The 14,438-nt window shown below is 36.6% G+C and overlaps 1 protein-coding gene across 3 annotated transcripts in view; it reads right to left on the bottom strand.

The window, feature by feature from the left end:
• Nucleotides 1-14,438, bottom strand: part of Acsl (Acyl-CoA synthetase long-chain) — a 142,860-nt gene that overhangs the window by 40,506 nt on the left and 87,916 nt on the right. The window contains exon 1 of one of the 3 annotated variants that reach the window (XM_069500036.1): nt 12,056-12,174. The exons of 1 other annotated variant lie outside the window; for it this stretch is intronic. The gene's annotated coding sequence lies outside the window, so the exon portion shown is untranslated. Of the gene's footprint in view, nt 1-4,085; nt 4,227-12,055; nt 12,175-14,438 lie in introns of those variants that run through there. One more of the 3 variants, XM_034968388.2, reaches the window with a different exon arrangement.

Below are 14,438 nucleotides of genomic sequence, written 5' to 3'. Positions count from 1 at the left end.
ATTACCTAGTGATTAATTACTACGTTCTGATGTCGGCTGAGGATTAGTAATAATAATCATCGGTCATCCTTCCTTCCTTCTTCTTCATCCTCCTGCGTGCCGATAAATCCATCTTTCTCACATTTTTTTGTTTGGATCTGTCGTATTAAGATGAAGGCAAAATTTTTGCGACTATCAATAAAAATTTAACTACCTACGCTTCCGCGGTTACAGTTATTCATAACTATAATAAATGTATATTTACTCTAACTTAGCATATACATATGTATATTTGCACATGAGACGTGGAAGTTAACGACCCGAGCTACCTCTGATTCATATTTAAAACTTGGAAATAATCAAACAACATTTATTTACAATGTCACTATACCAGTAAGGCCACGTCAGGATTTTACATATTTTACGAAAAGACGTAAAATATTTCGTGGTTTAATTTTATATTTTTGAAGACTTATAAATTTGAGGATTTTTTTTACCTTATACAAAATTTACATACCTACGTTTTTCCTCCAATTCGTCCATGTGGATTAAGCTTTTTTTTAAATCCCTTTAATTTCTCAAAACTCATTCTTAGTGAGGATTTTAACCCACATGCAAAATCTCAAGCTTCGCAAACTGGAAAACCATCATAAAACCAAATATTGTCAATACTGAATACAGTCACAAAACGGAAAAATGACCGCACCTGAAAATTACTGTCCGGTTTTTGTGTTTCTTGCTCCAACCTCTACCAAAAATAGGTAGGTAAAAGGTACCAAAGTAAGTCAGTAGTCAGTACTATCCATTCTATGACCTAGGTATTATTGTTTGAGGAAGCGTCTTATGTTAGCAGATGAAACCAATAACATAACACAGTGTGTACATAATGATATAGTCAAGGTGCCCTTACCACCGCAGTTGCAAAGTTAAGGGCATGACCCAGTTTCTACAACTCTGTACCATGACTGTTCAGTTTTGTTACACGTGGTACAAATTAACTCCTTACCAACAGAAGAGATTCTAGTTACAGCAAAACTGTCATAAAACAAAATATTGTCAATACTCAATACCGTCACAAAACGGAATAGTCGATTTTGTTTTTCCTGCTCCATCCTCTAACTAAATCACTACTAAATGCGGTACCCAGGTACGTCAGTAGTACCTACTATCTATTCTGTGACCTAGGTATTATTAGGTTAATGCGTAGTTTTATGTTAAAAGATGAGTAATTAAAAGGTGATTTGTCCTAGCAGATGAAACCAATAACATAAAATTACCCTACGTGAGTACATACTGTTGTAGTCAAAGAGCCCTCACCGCCGCAGTCGCAATGTCAAGGGCACGACCCAGTTTCTACAACTCTGTACCACGACTGTTGAGTTTTGTTACACGTGGTACAAATTAACTCATTGTCTACAGAAGAGATTCTATTTACAGGAAAACTGTCATAAAACAAAATAATGTCAATACTCAATACCATCACAAAACGGAATAGTCGATTTTGTTTTTCTTGCTCCATCCTCTAATTAAATCTCTACTAAATGCGGGTACCTAGGTACGTCAGTAGTACTATACATATTATATTCTGTGACCTAGACCTAGGCATTATTAGGTTAATGGATAGTTTTATGATAAAACATGAATAAATAAAAGGTGATTTGTCCTAGCAGATGAAACTAAAAACATAAAATACACTACAGTACGCTCTGTCACTCATACCTATTATGACGTTTTGTCCGTCTCAACGACAGAGACAACGCTCTTCAAATCTGCTATCCCCTTCTAAAGCTCGATGTACATTACTTTCAGCCGGGTAGTGTAACTTACTTGATATTATAGTCAAGGAGCCCTCATCGCCGCAGTTGCAATGTCAAGGGCACGACGTTTCTACAACTCTGTACCACGACTGTTGAGTTTTGTTACACGCGGTACAAATCAGGTATTTCAGATGCAGATATTATTACTATTATAAATGTGAAAGTGTGTTTGTTTGTTGGTTTGTCCTTCAATCACGTCGCAACGGTACAACGGATCGTGTACAACGGGACGTGATTTTTTGCATGGGTATAGTTTAAGACCTGGAGAGTGACATAGGCTACTTTTAATCCCGAAAAATCAAAGAGTACCCGCGGGATTTATAAAACCTAAATCCATGCGTACGAAGTCGCGGGCATCAGCTAGTGCAGACTGCAGATATACGAACAAAAATATTTCGATAAGGAAATAAGATTTAAAATTATATAGGTACATTAACATAATCACTGCAACAAGCAGATCATATTTTTTTAATGTCAAAATTATTAAGGAAATATTTAAATAAAAAATTGCCTTAGTGACACCATGATGACCTAAAAAGCAGGACACGTCCTGAAGTACAAAATTATATATATTCATAAGGGTTATCCATTTTTGAATAGTTAAATATTATAACAATTAGTATGAAATAATTATTATAATCATATACGATATATACGATACGAATAAATACGATATGCAAAAAATATCTTTGAGTTATCGCCAATAGTAGTGAGATTTTTCGAAAACTGATTTTTCTGAAAAAGAATGGCTATATAGGATCAAACTAAAACCCTTGGTCCAACGTAGCATTATTTTTCAGAAAGTTTAAAATTCACATGTTTTTTGCCGATAACTCAAAAAATATTTTTTGCAGTTAACGGCTTTTTAATTAAAGGACGGTAGAATGTGATAAATTAATCTTCTAAATATATAAAAGGATTGACTGACTGACAGATCTATCAACGCACAGCTCAAACTACTGGACGGAGCAGGCTGAAATTTGACATGCATATAGCTATTTTTTTATTTTATATAAAAGAATATTAGCCATGTTAAATGACTAATATTCCCCTTTCCTCTCCAACTAAGCGTCAGGCTTGTGCTAGGAGTAGGTACGACAATAGTGCAACGGGCGGGGTTTGAACCGTCGACCTTTCGGTTTTCAGTCCACTTCTTTACCGGTTGAGCTATTGAGGCTCTAAACTAATTGAAACTTCAACCTCTAAGGGGGTGAACTAGGGGTTTGAAATTTGTGTAGTCCACACGGACGAAGTCGCGAGCATAAGCTATTTATTATAATTATTCATCTAACAAGTCAGCCCGGGGCAAACCTAGCAGAATATTTACCTAGTAATTTATAATTTTTGTTTACGAGTTTACGCTTACGTAATCTACTAACAGTAAATAAAAGTTTGAGGCTCAGTCTTTACAGAGTCAATGACCTCCCGTTAATTATTTGAGATGATTATTTACTAACGTTTCAACAGAGTCGTGTTTGAAATATGATGTCAAACTGTTACTTAAATTCGATATTTCTTCATGGTTCTGGTAACATTTTACGTTATATATTATATATTTTTGCTATGTTTAAAAATGAAAACAAATATACCTAATCGAAAAAATTGTTACTATGGTACAATTCTGATATTGTATATATGCATAAGTATTCAGATATTATATGCGAATTACGAGAACCTACCTACCAATACGAATGGTTATCTCAATAAAATTATTACATAGCAAAAATTAACATTTATTCAATTCTTCTGATAAAAAATCAATAAACTACCCCCTCTATTTAATAATCGATGAATCAGAAATGTATTTCATTCAAATTACATACCACTAGTTCGGAATATCTTTCCTACCGACAAAAATCGGCAATAAACTAGAATATTCCTTAAGGTTAGCATAAAAATCAATTCTACGTCGTTGAAAGCTTATTTTAATCACACATGTTTCATTTGAAACCAGATACAATTTTTTGCACATTCGTGGGATGTAATTATCGTTCAAGCAAGCGTTTGTTTAAGCAAGCGTAGTGTGGGACGCCCTCCAGCACGATGGACCGACGATATAAAGAGGCTGACGGGAAGTGGCTGGATGAGGAAGGCTGTGGACCGGGTGTAAGTGGCGCTCTTTAGGGAAGGCCTATGTCCAACAGTGGACGTCCACAGGCTGGTGATGAATTATTGCTCCTAATTCAAATTACGGTAGAATAACCACAGAAGTAGGCACGTAATAGGCCGATTACACTTTGCTGCTCACGTGGTCGCAGAAAACAAACCCAAGAACAGAAAACGACTTACCGCAACAACTCTTGAATAAAACGTAACTAATGGTTAACTAGCACTACTAAACTATCACAGACACTTGGTATATTAATAAGCGAAAATAAAAAAATAAAAATTTAAAATGGACGCACGAATCGCGTGCGACCTGCCCGACTGCCGTTCGGCAACTGGTTAATACTATTAACTTAATAGTTTACTATTGGTTAGTGGTTTCGAAACGAAATTTCGTTTTCAGAGTAATTGTCGGTCGCCGTTCCCGCAGTTTAGTGATCCGTGGCCGTGATCCACGTTTAGGGTTGACACTTGACAGCTTTACCTCATAGAAGAAACTACGGATTTCACAGACAGTTCGTCTACAATCAACTAATGACACCACATGTGAAGATTTGAATAGAATGTCCGAAAACGCAACATTATTGTCTAGTGTTGTGACGTGACGCGACAAAAGATGCTCGACCGCTTTTTTACCCGACTACGGCATAGTCCAAAGGATGGGTTATGATTTTGGCAGTCTGTATATGTATGTGTGTTCCACTGTAGCGGTAAAATACTGGGCTGATTTTGATGAATGAGGTATCAATTGATCGATCGAGAACTTTTAACTGCAGCTCCAATTCAACTTTACCTAAAATACCTAAAATGGCCAGGGTATATAGTTCGTAAAACCGATAGACGTTGGGGTCTCAATATGCTGGAATTGCGACCTCGCACCGGAAGACGCAGTGTTGGAAGACCCCCAACTAGGTGGACGGACATCAGACGAGTCGCAAGAATCCGCATGGATTCAAACGGCGCAAGACCGTAGCGTGTGGAAGTCCCTACAAGAGACCTATGTCCAGCAGTAGACATCAAAAAGGGCCCCACATTTTCCTTTCTAATATTGGTGTAAGATAGTTCGGGCTTCCGATATCCGATATACAAAATGTATAGAATTGGCTTGTGTAGATATTCGATATGTTTGCGGACAATGTGAAAGGGAAACAAATTCAATATGTTTGGATATTAGATAGGTATTGGGAGAAAGGCTGTTTGTTAGGGCACGAGGTCTAACGCCGGTCGCGTATAATACACAAAAATATTACAAATGGAAATCTTTGTATTACAGAAAAGGGCAATACGCGCAAATTATAATTTAAAAACACGCGATTTCCATAGAGAGAAATTTAAGAAAATAGGTTTCTTTCCGCTTTCTTACCTACCCTCTTATCCTCTACCCTAAGGTTACCTGGAAAAGACCGCTATTTAGCGATAACAAACATCTGTTTGCTATATAATATTATATTTCTTTATGTTTTGGTACCATAAAGAATATTTTACTTTTATTATAAATACTATCTGTCCCGGCTTACTCACGTGTGTAGTCGACGTTAGCCCGACTAGTTTCGAACCCATCCGGGGTCCTTTTTCAAGGGAGTCCGTCCGCGCACGCGCCGCGGTTTTGACTGCGGGACGCACGTGCCGCGTAGAGCCCGTTACAGATAGTACTTATAATGGAAATCACTCACGGTAGTTTAAACGCTAAATTTTACTTTTACTTTTATCTTTACAGTAGTCTGTCAATATATTTCATCATCATCATGATCAATCTATGACCGGCTCACTACAGAGCACGGGTCTCCTCTCAGAGTGAGAAGGGTTTAGGCCATAGTCTGCCACGATGGCCCTATGCGGATTGGCAGACTTCACACACCTTTGAGAACATGGAGAACTCTCAGGCATGCAGGTTTCCTCGCGATGTTTCCTTCACCGTTAAAGCAAGTGATATTTAATTACTTAAAAACGCACATAACTCCGAAAAGGAGGCAAACGTCATAACTACTAGGTTATCACAGCTAAATGCATATTTTTTTGCAGTGTTAGTATCACTAAGATGTTTGTTAGCATGACAATAACATAGTTCATCGCATTAGCTATGTTTGTGTAAAACAGCAAAACCTCTCTAACTTAATGGGTAACCTTAAAGACGTGATTGATCCGAACAAAACAGAAACATTGGACTTTGGAGTTTATTTTGCAAAGGAGTGATAAATTAAAACGACTATCCATTCAATAGAACTTCCGTATGTCTGAAGATAAACGAAGGTTGCCAAAGCAAAATTTTATCCGTTCCACTGCAGTACAGATTTTAGTAACTTTTATCACAAAAGCGTCCGTATATTTAACTATCAACTTATTTTTACGCTTTGCATAAAAGAAAAAGTTAAAAACTATAACCCGACTACGGAAAAAAAACCTGTAACCGGACTAGTTATAAATAAACTAAACTAAAAAGTAAGAAACAATTCAGGTACTTATAATGATCGTCTTGAGTAAAAATAAAATGTAGCCCATGTCACCCGGACCATAACATTGAAATCTCATTCATCAAAATCGGCTCAATAGTTTATTCGCTAATGGAACACACATAAATACAAATCTACATACATACATACATACATACACAGACAAATTTCGAACCCCTATCTTACCCCCTTATAATAGCTATCTGCATGCCAAATTTCAGCTTCATCCGTCCAGTAGTATGAGCTGTGCGTTGATATATCAATCAGTCAGTCAGTCAGTCAGTCACCTTTTCCTTTTATTTAACCGACTTCAAAAAAAAGGAGAAGGTTCTCAATTCGTCGGAATCTTTTTTTATTTTATTTAAAGATTACTGAAGTAAGTGGTCTATTAAATGCAGAAAAACGAGCAAGTAAATGAACTTGCTCAAGGCGGTCGGAACCGGTGAAGCAAAAACAATTTCGCCCGCTAGTGCCTCTATTTAAATAACATTTTGCAATATTTTAGCATCAGAAAAAATATACCCACACAGAACGAATACGAACATTATAGAAATCATTATAGGATCACTTTGTCGTCTGTCAGTCTGTCAAAACTCGTCACGGGAATCAAAACCTATAGGGAATATCCGAAAACCGTGAAATTAGTGGTTACATCACAAAAACTAAAAAGTATTATTTCTTGTACGATAGTACAGAACCCTTCGTGTGTGAGTCCGACTCGCATTTGACCGTTTTAGGGTTCCGTACCTCAAAAGTAAAAACGGAACCCAAATAGAATCACTTTGTTGTCTGTCTGTAACCGTGAATTTGTGGTTACATCATTTAAAAAAAAAATTAAATGTGTTCATGAACAATTATTGCTATTTTCAACTTTCAAAGTAAGATTACTATACCAAGTAGGGTATCATATTGTGAGAGAGCTTTACTTGTACATTCTAAAAACAGTTTTTTTTTCATTTTAGGCAAAATTCGATAAAATACGATTGTAGTACGGAACCCTCAGTGCGCGAGTCTGACTCGCACTTGGCCGGTTTTTGTCGAGTAAACGTAGCCAGCCCTGTTTTCCTGAGAAACGGAAGAGCGAAAATCTATTTTCAAGCAAACTGAGTGCACTTGTACTCTGATGATCCTGACGTCACAATATGGGACGCGGGCGGAATTCGAAAATCGAGTCATGCTCTCGGGCGTCACGGGAAACACATTATGGAAGGTTATGGACGGGATATCGAGGTTTGAAAATCGAAAGCTTGCAAGCTTGCATCGTTAATGGCACAAAGTTGTCTAAAAATTTGGTTTAAAAAAAACCGCCGTAAGGCCGAATTGAGATGGGATGAATGGAATGGATGGGATAGAATGGGATGGTATGTAAATGATTTCAAAAAATTAAAAGTAACTATCTAAAATGCCGTAGATAATAGATATACTGATGACTGAGACATTGTACACGTGACACAATATGTTGGAAGAATTAACCTCCTACTGTATTCTAGCACAGAAAATCACAGACCAAGACTAATGGCATAAAATAGCATAAATACCAATAATCACAGCACAGCCGGTACACAGCTACGGATACAATAATCTAAGACTAAAGGTTCTTACAGAGGAAAATGAGCTCAATAACATGGGAATAAAGTCCAACGTGTGAGAATGACGAGTAAGTCTTTTTCATCTGGAAGACTCCTACACGCGTAAGACAATAGTGAAGTGTCTGAGGAATGACCTAAGCAAGCAACGTCGTGACAGGGCAACCATGCTGCAAAGGGAAACGCCCATTCCTGGCCAAAATTCCTCCATTAATGTTATGAATACTATAAAAATACTTATTTAATGACTGAAATATTGGTCGTAACGGTTTGTGCGTAACACTCCGGCGTAATTAAAAGACACTCAACTAATTCCGCTCGTAATGACAATCTTGGCAATATAGGTATTGCAATAATTCTTACTGAGAAAACAAATAAACAAAAAGGTTTATAAAAGTTCCTCAGAGTTCTATGTCCAAAATAGTGCTCGTTTCTTGATCTATGATCTCAGTCCTAATGCCTTTAATTAGTTTCATGGATGGATGCACTTTGGCCAAAAACCCTTTGACGAATGGGCGTTTCGCTATAATTTTTTTTTTAAATTGGTTATCCTTAACACAGATTTCAAAATGAAGGAGGAACCAGGACGAAAAGTTCTTGGGCACACTCTCTGAAATATATCCTGTAGAATACCGATAGACAGGCAACTTTGCGTCGATGCAGTTGTTCCAAACTTAGGTCCATGGGCCCTAATTAAAAACTACGGTACGTTAAAAGTATGCGAAAATAGAAAACAAGAAATAAGTAACCAGTGGTTAGCAATAAATATTAAATAACAACATTTTTTATCAGCTGCTATGTAATTAATTTATAATCTTCAAGTAATTAACGGGTAATTTAAATTCGCAAATGCATTTAAATATAAACATGGCTATTATCAGATGTCGTTTTATCTGAAAGGTCGCGAAATGTAATATTTAGAGAGCAAATACAATAAACTTAAGTTTTTTTAACTGTAGACTGACAAAAACAAATAGGTGATTGACAAGCTTATGCTCGCGACTTCGTTCGAGTGGACTACACAAATTTCAAGCCCCTATTTCACCCCTTTAGGGGTTGAATTTTCAAAAATCCTTTCTTAGCGGACGCCTACGTCATAATAGCTATCTGTATGCCAAATTCCAGCGCAAGCCGTCCAGTGGTTTGAGCTGTTCGTTGATAGATTAGTCAGTCAGCCAGTCAGTCAGTCACCTTTTCCTTTTATATATTTAGATTTTTCAACATAATAAACTCTAGTTCTGCCAAACGCGCAGCGCTTTAGATAGATGGATAGAAAAAGGGAGGACTGTCCCAAACAAGCGAACGACATGGCACCCCTACAAGCGGATGGTGGATAACGGAAGGCAACACTCGGTCGCCTGCAGCATCGCTCGTCGGGACGCGATGGGATAATGGCCCGGGGCGAAGTCCAATGTCCCGGGCCGGACGAGAATAGATCTCGCTGCCTGCGACTTTCAACGCTTAAGTGTTTTAATAAGATTTACCTATAAGCCTATATCGTCTTCTATAATTTTTTTAAAAAGAATATTAGCCATGGTCCTTGACTAACATTCCCCTTTCCTCTCCAACTAAGCGTGAAGCTTGTGCTAGGAGCAGGCACGACAATAGTGCAACGGGTGGGGTTTGAACCGGTGACCTTTCGAATTTCAGTCCGCACCTTTAACCGTTGAGCTATTGAGGCTATAATATATTATGTATATCGCATACTAAGTGCGCGTTTTGACGTTTGATAAAAAGTTACTGATAGTTGACTAATTGTCAAATACCACTCAAATACCATATTAGGTTTTTTAAAAATCCCATGGGAACTCTTTGATTTTCCGGGATAAAAGTAGCCTATCAATCTCAAGGTCTTTATTCATACCCATGCAAAAAATCACGTCAATCTGTTGCACTGTTGCGACGTGATCGAAGGACAAACCAACAAACTTTCGCATTTATAATAAGGGTACTGATGTTTTTAGTACAAATAAAACTAAATAAATATACCCTGAAACATTACACTCGTCTTTATGGGCAGTCATATAAAAATAGTGCCATTTAGGTTGTATATTAGGACATTCCTACATAGATCAAAACCTATGGGGCACTCCCCGTGATGCCCTTGACCTAGAACCATGCAACTGAAAGGTAAGTAGCAAGATTTCACAGCACAAGTAAAACCGAAAATTGTTAATTCGTAATTAGGCATACTTCCCACATTCCAGCGAATAAACGTTTATTTATTTATTATTTATTTATTTATTCATCATCATCCTGAGCAACCTATCGCCGGCTCACTACAGAGCATGGGTCTCTTCTCAAAGTGAGAAGGGTTTGGCCATAGTCTAACTGTATCTGTCCTTTTCATATTACATTAATAAGAAGAGGATGCGAATACTCTGAAATTTAGTTGTGCTCAGAATCAGTACCAATAAGTAGGTATTTAATAATTATAAACATTTTTATCCACAGTCCATGAACTCCAGCCCTATTATCACGGAAGGACACAAGATACCTTATCACAAGCCTGCAAGTGCAGTCTGGAGTGATAACGTAATCTTGTCACTGCTCGGGAAGGATAGTGATAGTCATTTTTTATTTCACTTATCAAAGGATGGGAAAAGTGCATTCAGAATAATTGATACTTTTTTAGGGTTCCGTACCTCAAAAGGAAAAACAGAACCTTTATAGGATCACTTTGTTGTCTGTCTGTCGGTCTGTCAAGAAATCTACAGGGTACTTCCAAATTGACCTAGAATCATGAAATTTGGCAGGTAGGTAGATCTTATAGCAGACATTACGGGAAAAATCTAAAAACTGTGAATTTGTGGTTACATAAAAAAAAATTAAATTTTGTGGTCATGAATTAGTATTTTCAATTATCAAAGTAAGATAACTATATCAAGTGGGGTATCATAATATGAAAAGGCTTCACTTGTGGATTCTAAAACAGATTTTCATTTATTTTTATGAATCATAGTTTTTGGTTTATCTTGCGAAATGTCGAAAAAATACGACTTTACAACTGTATATTTGATTTCAAGTTTCCACCATCAGATGTAATAAATGACGATACAGTCAAAGATACTAGCAGGCTAAGTAGGAATGGATATGGCATTTTTAATTACACCGATGCCCCTTATCGGCTTCTACACAGCATCATATCAGAATTCTTAGACACTTGACAGCATGGCTTTGTCGGTAGGAACACCAGACTAGACCTGAGACAATTCAGAAATTATAAATTCCCAAATTGACCTTGCCCACTTATAAGACCACACATAAATTATCCAAATTAATAGATAGTCTTCTTCCCAGCTATCACCAACCATTCGTATCGTGTCTCTTCAATTCCACACGACATTGGCGAAGTAAATTGCGTCCGTTTGGTGCAGCCACGCGCCATTAAAAAAAAAATAAAAAAAAAATAAGAGCACACAGCTCACTGCTGCACCATAAACAATTGTCGTCTTATATTTTTCAATATCCAACTATTTGGATAGTAAAATTATGATGATTTCTATACATAGAAATTCTTAATGTCAGAAACACAGGTCAAAAGACTGAATTTTAAAACTAAGGCATAGAGAGCTATATATTACAGATATTTTTAGGAAAATGTGTAATTTTATTGAGTAAAATTTGCATGCCTTATGCCGAAAGGTAAGTGTTAAAAATCACAAGTTGTAGTTAATAATAGGCTAATAGCTACCTATGTAACTTAATAATTATACTTTAAAAATAATGGTTAAGCTTCAGCGTTTTCATAATGCAACGTGAATAATCTCATACATATTCAGCATCAGTAAGTATTGATGGGTACATAATTTATAATCCCATTAGTAATTTTAGAAAAGGAGGTAGGTTCAGTCTTATAGCTCTGCATTTCAGATTTTTTTCCGATGTATATTATAAAGATAAATAACATTTTCTACGACGCTAAACTATTTTTAATAAAACCTACGTTCGTTAAGGTTATTATCGTTCAAGTAATTAACGAGAAATATCAAATTATTAACGCAATAACGTTCGAACACGAGATAGAGGTTATACCTAAGTGTAGAATCGTCAGAGAAAGTAACACGCATTTTTTGGTGTAATTTTGAGAAAAGTAAGAAACAAAACATCGACTTACCGCTGCGTTTCTTTCTTCTGTCTTCGCAAAGTAAATATCACTTGAAATTACACCGAATTTAAAATTAAAAATGATAAACACTAGCAGAAAACACGTAAATCTTCTGCAATCCGAACAAGACACAAGTAGTGACGTCCAATTCGAAATGTTATCAAACGTCAATATTTCGATTCTGATGTATCGATTTACTTATATATTTGTATTGTATAATTTTTTTACATGTTAAAAGTGGCCTAGGTATAGTGCGTGACCTTAAGACATCTGTGATTTATATCATTTTATACATAGGAGCATATTTTAATAAACACAATAAAGAAAGTGGTTCAAATAGAAAATAATTATTCGTGTTTTACTCGATTATGTTCGCACGGGATTATCGATTCGTAGGCACACCACTGGACATGTTGAATGTGCCGTGTTTTCATTTGGGGTGGGGAATTCCTCCAATCAGACAACGGCAAGCAGTCTGAAAAGGTGGCGTGATCCCTACGTCACATACTACATACATATAAACGTATTACACACTGTCGGTATTGATCAATACGGAATACCCTACAATTTTTGAAACTATTTGTACAAGATTGTACTAAGTTATTTTTGTAATGATAGTTTATTACTAGGTATTTAGTCAAAAAATAATAGATAGATACCCATTATGTAAGTATGTAGTTTTCTCTTAATGTTCTTCACGTCCACACAAAATTCAGAGAGCCATCTATCGATTGCAATACGAAGAGTTATAAAAGTTTACTAGCGGATGCTCGCGACTTTTTTTGCGGTGATATGCCTAAACTTTTCAAAATCCCGTGGGAATTCTTTGTTTTTCCGGGATAAAAAGTAGCCTATGTGTTAATGTAGGGTAGGTATATACAATGATTTATCTCTATTTCATAGCCAAATCCGTCTAGTAGTTGTTGCGTCAAAGAGTAACAAACACACACACACATTGGAATTTTATAATTTCTGGTCTGGTTTGGTGGGAGGCTTTGGCCGTGGCTAGTTACCACCCTACCGGCAAAGCCGTGCCGTCAAGCGATTTAGCGTTACGATTCCGTGTTGAAACCAAAGGGGTTTAATAAACTCTGCCATACCCCTCCCAGGTTAGCTCGCTTCCATCTTAGACTGCATCATCACTTACCACCAGGTGAGATTGCAGTCAACGGTTAACTTGTAAGTTGTATCTGAGTACCTAAATATTAAAATTAAAAAAAAATGCATGTTCCTTTTATTTCATGTATTTTTTTGCATATTACCTTGCATCTGTCTATAAATCTATAAAACGTGGCATAAGAGTTACTACGGAATCCTTAAAAAGGTTAAAATAAATTAATGCAAAAGGGAGTCAAATTTTCTACTTCAGTGGGGTTGCGAGAGCAACATATTCCTTAGCGGGCTAGGAATCAGTGCTTCTCCTTCAAAATTGGGGCCTAGGGAAGTCGGAAGTAGACCGGACTGTATTATCAAGAGTGTAGAAACTCTGAGGCGATGATCATCGCAGTCGCTTTTCCAGCCACAGCCCAGACTGTATTGATAAAGTGCAGAACTGTGAGGCATCATCGCCAGTCGGTTTTGCAGCCACGCCACCCACCTATGGCCGTAACCGCGCGACCGTTTGGAGATTTAGTGCAGTTCTCCGATACTGCTTTACTGAGTAGAAACGGACTCCCAGATATACGGCATGAACGATTGTCTTATATACCCTACGCGCGTAAAAACTTCGATATCGCGAGTCAGGAATGTATAGAATATATTTTATTTAAATACTAGCTAATCTAAAGATAAGTTTTTTGATAACTATCTACTCGTATTTATTTGGTTAGTTTCCCTCTTATAGGCCCCGCAGACGGTCAACGTACGTAGTTTGTTTGACAAACACGTGAAAAACGACCGCAGACGGTCAAGCATGTTTGTCAAACACGTACAATTTGACAAACATGCTTGACTGTATACGGGGCCTCTTAGAATAGTTTCCCCTTTAAATACATATTCCTCTTTGCTAAATACTACTGGTAATATTACTGGTTGTTGAAAACCTTGTCTATGGATAAATTTCAACGATCCAAAGCCCAAGTACCCAGGTATTAAATTAAAGTTAGTAATAATAATAATTAGGTAGGTACCTAAGTAACCTAACTAATTATCATATAACAAAAAGGTTTTTGAGAGATAATTATTTAAATCAATTTGAAATTTTAAAGTCATAAATAAAAGCAACGAACTTTTGGACAATTTTATGTGTATAATTATATATCTACGATGAGATCTACGACAATATTATTATACTCTTTGATCTCCGAGCCTAGAATTTATATTACCTATTTAAATATTAAAAATAGTAGTAAAATTACACTGTATCTTTCACTTTGTTATCGATTTTATATTT

The sequence above is a fragment of the Maniola hyperantus genome, chromosome 1 (assembly GCF_902806685.2).
Source record: "Maniola hyperantus chromosome 1, iAphHyp1.2, whole genome shotgun sequence".
NCBI classification, from domain to species: domain Eukaryota; kingdom Metazoa; phylum Arthropoda; class Insecta; order Lepidoptera; family Nymphalidae; genus Maniola; species Maniola hyperantus.
This window is presented reverse-complemented; position numbering and strand designations above follow the sequence as displayed.